At 49.5% G+C, this 6,432-nt stretch overlaps 1 long non-coding RNA gene across 1 annotated transcript; it reads right to left on the bottom strand.

Moving 5' to 3' along the window:
- Window positions 1–223: 223 nt before the first annotated feature.
- LOC140002551 (uncharacterized) lies at window positions 224–1,190 on the bottom strand. The gene is made up of 2 exons (XR_011809363.1): window positions 736–1,190; window positions 224–552 (listed from the first exon to the last, which is right to left on the bottom strand). It is a non-coding gene; the product is annotated as an uncharacterized lncRNA (long non-coding RNA).
- Between the last annotated feature and the right edge of the window lie 5,242 nt (window positions 1,191–6,432).

Genomic DNA, 6,432 nt, shown 5'->3' with positions numbered 1-6,432 from the left:
GGAGGCAGACGAAAAATGCTACATGTTAATGCACTCTCTGGGTTAGCTGTCTTTGTTAAATGAGAATGAATGCTGCTCATTTCCCATCTGGTCCTCTTTGACATTACTTCCAGAATATATTCACAGCTCTTATTTGTACAGTACAAATGGCTGGCTGTAGTACCAACTTTACCTTTTATAGGCTGCTAAAATGTGGGTGCCAGATCGCAAAATAACATTCTACTTCTAGGAAGCATCTGTGGACTTTACTTGCTCCAACAGCTTTCTTTTTTCCCTCCTCTTATTTTCTTTAAATGTAACCATATATGTGAAGTGAGTTTGTTGTCAAACCGAGTGCAAGTTGACGGTTTGACAGCCCTGGAGCCTGCAGCCCTCCTCGCGCAGCGAGGATGCAGCAGGCAGATCAAGCGATGCGCTATCAGCCTCCTCATCTCTTCTGCACAGCCTTCCCCGAGGGCCGAAAGAGCAGATAGGTCCCCATCTGCAGCTGCTCCTCAGTGCCTTCGCTGCCTGCTGTGCTGTGGGATTGTGCTCTGGATCCTTTGGGTCACCCTGAAAATACCAATGCAGCAGAAAAGCGAGCAGCACTCAGCCAGCACCCAGTCCGCTGCTGCCCACCGGAGCTGGCTTGCTAAATCCCAAATTCCTCCTGTTTGCAAGTGTTTGTTTCTGGTGGTTTCCTTAGCAGGCTCTCGGCAGCCTCCGCCCGTGCCCTCCGATGCGTTTCAGACCTACCTGGGTAAACACGGGCTCGTGAGCCGAAACACCCGCGCTCGCCGGCGTGCAGTGACCGAGCTTTGCAGCGCCGCACGGGAATTCTCACCATAGCAACTGCCCGCGTTGACAGAATTTGGGGCTTATTAAATAGGCTGTTTGTTTACCTCTCGGGCTGAGCGAGCGGAATAAAACCTGCGAGCTGAACAATGCCGGGCTGCCGCTGGTGTCTTCCCATGCAAAACATGCAATTATTGCATTCCGTAAGTGAAACAGATACGGGAAGTCTCTGTGGGGTAGGAGTAGAAGGAGAAGAAGATGTAGGGTGACACGCTGTTATTAATGGAAGATCAGCAAGCACACTACCTGCTAGGCGGTCTTGAGGGATCGTGCAGGTCACATCTCAACACACAATCTAAATGACCATGTTCCCAGAGGTCAGTTCATGGGCTTAGCAAGCAGCAAATGCATGGGGAAAAGAGAATAAAATATTGTTACCCTAGTAGGAAACAAGCAGGCATGCATGTAGAAGCTTCCAACCTCCCAGGGACCAAACATATGGAAGTGGTTTTTATGATATCTGTCAATGCCCAACATGCAGAGTCCTGTAACAGTGAAGAAGTGATTGCCACGAAGCTCCTCCTCTCGGCTGAGAAGCTGTCCCAGCTCCTGCTCTCTGTGCAGCTGTTCTGCAAGGGGCACAGGTGACAAAGATGGGACAGAGCAGGAAGCACGCAAGGTCAGGTTTGCGATGCAAAGACCCCTTCTGCACCATATGAACTTATTGAGGCCCTAGCATAGCCACAGAAAAGGGGCACATGGCCAGAGCACACCACAAACCAGGAGAATTGAGCACCCTGAAACATGCAGCTGCACTTTCTGTCCAGCACCCAAACACACTGCCTGCTCCTGCACATCCCCTGCAAGCCCGCAGTCCCAGTGGGGATTTTGGCTTGCTTTAGCACTGTGAGCTGCCTGGCCTGCCTGCTGCCAGAGCCCCAGTAAGGCTTAGGGTTATCAGCAATGAGCAGCCCAATCCAAACAGCAGCCTGAAAAAGGAGCAAGAAGCCACAATGCACAGCCCATGCCTGGCATCCCACTGAAAGGGGCCAGGGCTTTGTTTGCCAGCACTGCGGGGATGCCTAGGATTTCGTGCAGGCAGGTGCATGTAGGAAGGCAGGGTGAAGGACAGAAATGCCTCCGTGATGAACATGAGCCTGGAAACTGGAGTTCTTAGCACTGCTGATTGCAAAAAGCCAAGGACTCAACAGGCTTTTATTAACATTTTACCTTGAGCTACCCTCTCTCCCTTCCTTAGGCAGTAATTATTCTTTTTTTTTTTTTTTTTTTTTTTTTTTCTTCCCAACCTTATCACTTGCTCATTATTCTCTCTTTTGTGCAGGTGCTAACCCTTCTTTTCACTTACCTTGTTGAAGTAATTAACAAAATTAAACCCAAGGAATTGTGCTCAAATACCCTTAGACTGGAACTACTGCTCTTTTATGCCTGGAAACCTGCCTGTTTTCTTCAGCCATGCAAGCTTGTCTGATGAGAGGCATTACTTCTCCATACAAACCTGTCCTTGCCATTACAAAGAGCCTGTGCTCTTGTCCCCTGCTGCCCCAGCACTTTCTGCATCTGTTTAATTTTAAATGCAGAGCGCTCTCCTTGGGAGTGCCCTGAGCAGGAGGAGATGTTTCTGTTCCTTCTCTCCTGGCAAATGAGAGCCTCCATTCTTTTTGATTCAGCATCAATGGGAGGAGGGATGGAGAATGTCTTTGTAGCCCAGCCAAGCACAGGTACGCTCCCGGGGGATTTCCACCGATTTGGCTTGATGTACCTGTGTGGCAACCAGAGGGTCTGGTCCCCATAGCTGTGGTCCTCTCTACTCAGCAGTGAGGAGATGCCCCAGAAGGCAGCAGAGCAATGGTTTCAGCTGTCAGGATCTTGGGAGGGCTGGGGAGGGCCACCACAGCTTTGTTGCCACCTCACCAGGCATGAGGCACAGCTGGTCTCACCCAGACCCACACCTGGATGTGTGGGGCAGCATTTTGGTCTGCTCAGATACCACAGCTCCTCACAACATTGGTATTCTCCAGTTCTGGGTGCTTGACTTCAGATGGCAAGGATTTCATTTTCCAAGGTGCTGGACTTGCCTCGCTCTTGCTGAAATCAGGACAAAACACAACAGCAGCTCCAAATCAAAGCCTCCAGTTTGGTCAGAGTGGGGGTATCAGCATACCTGGAGGGGAGAGCTGATTGCTTTCCCTTTGAAAGGACAAGGATGGAGTATCATGAAGGAATGAGGATTAAGCAAATGCTCATGGTGAACATGTAAAGGTGATCAGATTAGAGGGAGAGCTGCAGGCCGTGACATGTGGGGACAAGCAGAGTTATCTGGGGCAGCCATGGGCCATGGGGCTCTTGCTTTGTGCTGCTTGTGCCTCTCAGAGAGGTGCTGCTGTGCTTTGTTTCCAGCTGGGTTGTGGCATGTTAGTTCTTCTCACTCCACCCTTCCCAATTGTTATGACCAGGCACATTCCACCTTTTGAGGTATTTTTTGCTGACTGTTATATGATCAGGAGTATGACCCAAAATGCAGCCTCGACTACTTCAGAGTGACCATATGAAAGATCTTCAAAGCTAAAACTTCTGCAGTGTCAGACATTTGGTGATGCTAGAAGATTTGGAGATGTTAAAAGATGGTTTCTTGCCATTCGAGTCCACAAGGAGAGTGGCAATGGCATTTTTTGTGCCCCTCAGCCTCCTGGTGGAGAAGCAATTCCACACATACTTGAAGGACCTTTTGGTCAGCCTTGTATGGGACTTACTATGTCCAGGATAAAATCAGGTCCCTTGGAAAGTCAACACGAGCTCCCATGGACAAAAGGATGCTTAGAAAGCCTATCTTTGCTGAGTAAGTAAGCACTGTGCAGAATCAACTACATGTGACAGGAAAAATACATATTTGTATGCGAATTTTGATGAATTAGCTAGGTAATTAGAAATGTGTTTTCTCACTGGGTTATTTATTTTTACTTTCCTTTGCCTGTGATTCCTAAGTAGAGCAGACACAGAAAGCATGGACTTGACTGCAGAACAACAAGAAAACTGGCCCATTTTTCTCAGTTCATGTGGAGGCCCCAACCTGAGTCTATCACTGACCTCACACCCTCCCTGGACACCAGCAATTATTTCTGGTCGCCGCTTTGGAGGAACACCAGGGAGCTGCTCACGGGGACTTCTGTGCCTCTGTAGGTGCAGGATTTACCCGCAGGGAGGGAAGGGCCCAGCTGGTGTGCGCAGGCCCTGCCATTCCCCTCCTTCCTGCCCCTGCCCAGCCCTCCCTGACATCTCCCACCCTACTCTAAAAGAGCTCCTGCCCGCTGCGAGGCCATGCGCCCAACATTTGGGGCTGAATCTGAGCCGAATTTCAGGCACAGCTGAGCCTCCCCCAGACCTGAACCCCCAAATTTACCCCGGTTTGAATACCTGGGCGCCGATTGCTAGGAGTCAGACAATAATCCCTTTGTTTCCCGTTTCTGACTAGCCCCCTTTCGCTGCCTCACGTTTCCAGCAAGGAACGAGACCAACTGCCAGTTCGGAGAATTATTTTTGTGGCAGAGCGTGCCTGATGGGAGAGACACCCATTGCTATCCATTTCCATTAGCAGGCTGTCAATAGAAATTAAATTACATGAATAAGGCACTACGAGTGCCAAAATCACTGCAGGAAAACATTAATTAATCCTCATTTACATTAGTCAGTGCTACCATCAAATAGACTCTTCTGTTGCTACAAAAGACATTTCCACAAATGATTGTTGCTGTCTGATAAACAGATTCACAGAGCCTCACTGACTCACTTGTTGGTAGCTCGCCATCGCACTCGGGGTCTGAACGAAGCAAATGCTTTGTGGGATCCTGTTCAAAGCCCAGGTTGAACGCTGGGCCTCTGCGTCCTATTCAAGCCAACCCGGACGTCGGAGAGGTGGGGCTTCGGGCTGCAAAGAAAATAAATCAGCTCCCCAATTAACTTACAACAGTCAAAGCAAATTTATTTTTCTAAGGACTTTGTGATGTGCCTGTCACCGTTATATCTAAACATCATGAAAGGTCTAATGATCTTTCAGAGGGTGCTATACAATCGGAGGAAAACAGAGAGGGCAGATCCTTCCCTCCTTGCTCAAGAAGGAATGATTAAGAGCTAAACTCTCTCCCGAACGAACATTTAAGACATGCCCTATTTAAATCACATCTTTGTTTTGTGACTTTTGAGTCCTGCTGAGGTCCAGGTTTGCAAATTACAGACCAAATCGAGCTCGTACATCCAAACACTGCTGCCCTGAGAGAGTGTCTGAGGGTGTGCGGCCCTGCGGAGGGACCGGGCCAGGCCTGACAAGAGAACTGCAAGAGGCAGTGCTGCTGCCACCTTTTGCACCTGGGTTTTGGGGGACAAAGAACTTATGGGACATGGCCGTGTCCACAGCTGGAGCTCATCCAGTGCAGTGGGAGTGACAGCAGTGTCACCATAGTGTCCTTACATCCTCAGAGGCTTCCCTGATGCTCCTTCACCACCCCATCCATCCATTGGGTTGACACAACTAGCTGCACCACCAAACAGCATGCAGGTCCATCTGTACTGTGAGAAATGCAATCCAGGTGCCAGCAGGCCTCAGTTTCCCCCCAGGACACCTGTAGGATGGCAGGGTCTGCAAACCGGGGCAGGTCAGAAAGCAATCTGGAGGGGCCAGGCTCCTGATTTGTAGGGATTGTAGCCCTGCTCCTGGAGCCAGGGACATGAATATTGGATGCAGTGATATTAATGCTGCCTCCGAGTCCTTCTGTTCTTTGTGGATGTGGAGGGAGCACTGTGACAACCCAGCCACCACCAGTCACAGGTGGTGCATGCTGTGGCAGGAGTGGTGCAGGTATCTGGAAAGCACCAGAATGTCTCTAAATCTGATCAACGGCTGTCTAATCTTCCTTTTGCCTTTCAACCCCTGATAAGTCGCCGTGCGCAGCTTTATTTCACCAGGCCACCAAGGTGACCTTATGTACCAGACTGCAAATATTTTATTTTTCTACTTTGCTGCAGATTGGTCTAATGGGAGGTGGGAATGGGTGGAAATGGAGATGGTGATCACCAGCAGCTTCTGCCAGGAGATAAGGAAGGCCATTAGCGGCTCTCCTTCACAGCAAACTGCTGTGTCACTGGTGCTGCTTTTCCTCCATGAACACGCATTTTGCCTCGCCCTGGCTCTGCCTGGTGCTGGAGCTGCTTGGATGCACAGAGCCACAAGCGCTTTTCTCAGCGGGGGACCTGCTCACTTGTGCTCAGGGTCTTGTTTTCTCATGTGGAAAGGCAGTACTGCTAGGCGTCTGTGCACTGAGAAGTGCTATTTTGAGTATAACAGGGGAGACAGAAACAACAGAAAAATCAGCCACAAATCTCTGGGTTTGGGTAGTTTTGAAATCCTATTCATTGGCTTGGCTGTATAGGGCTGGCAGGAATTGCTGGTTATTGTAATAAGTCTCTAGGTCTATCTACTGGAAGTACCCTTCCATTTTGTTCCTTCCTTTCACAGGCTGCGATCAGCCACCAGATGACTATGTGGGGATGTATTAAGCAATAAACAGCACAGTCCAGATAACAAAGCTTAGCTGGGATAAAGATAAGGCAGTATCCACTCAATCAGTGCATGCACGGGCAAAGCCG

This window comes from Anas platyrhynchos, chromosome 5, assembly GCF_047663525.1.
Source record: "Anas platyrhynchos isolate ZD024472 breed Pekin duck chromosome 5, IASCAAS_PekinDuck_T2T, whole genome shotgun sequence".
Taxonomy (NCBI): Eukaryota; Metazoa; Chordata; class Aves; order Anseriformes; family Anatidae; genus Anas; species Anas platyrhynchos.
The sequence above is the reverse complement of the archived record's forward strand: the minus strand, read 5'-3'. Positions and strand labels throughout refer to the sequence as shown.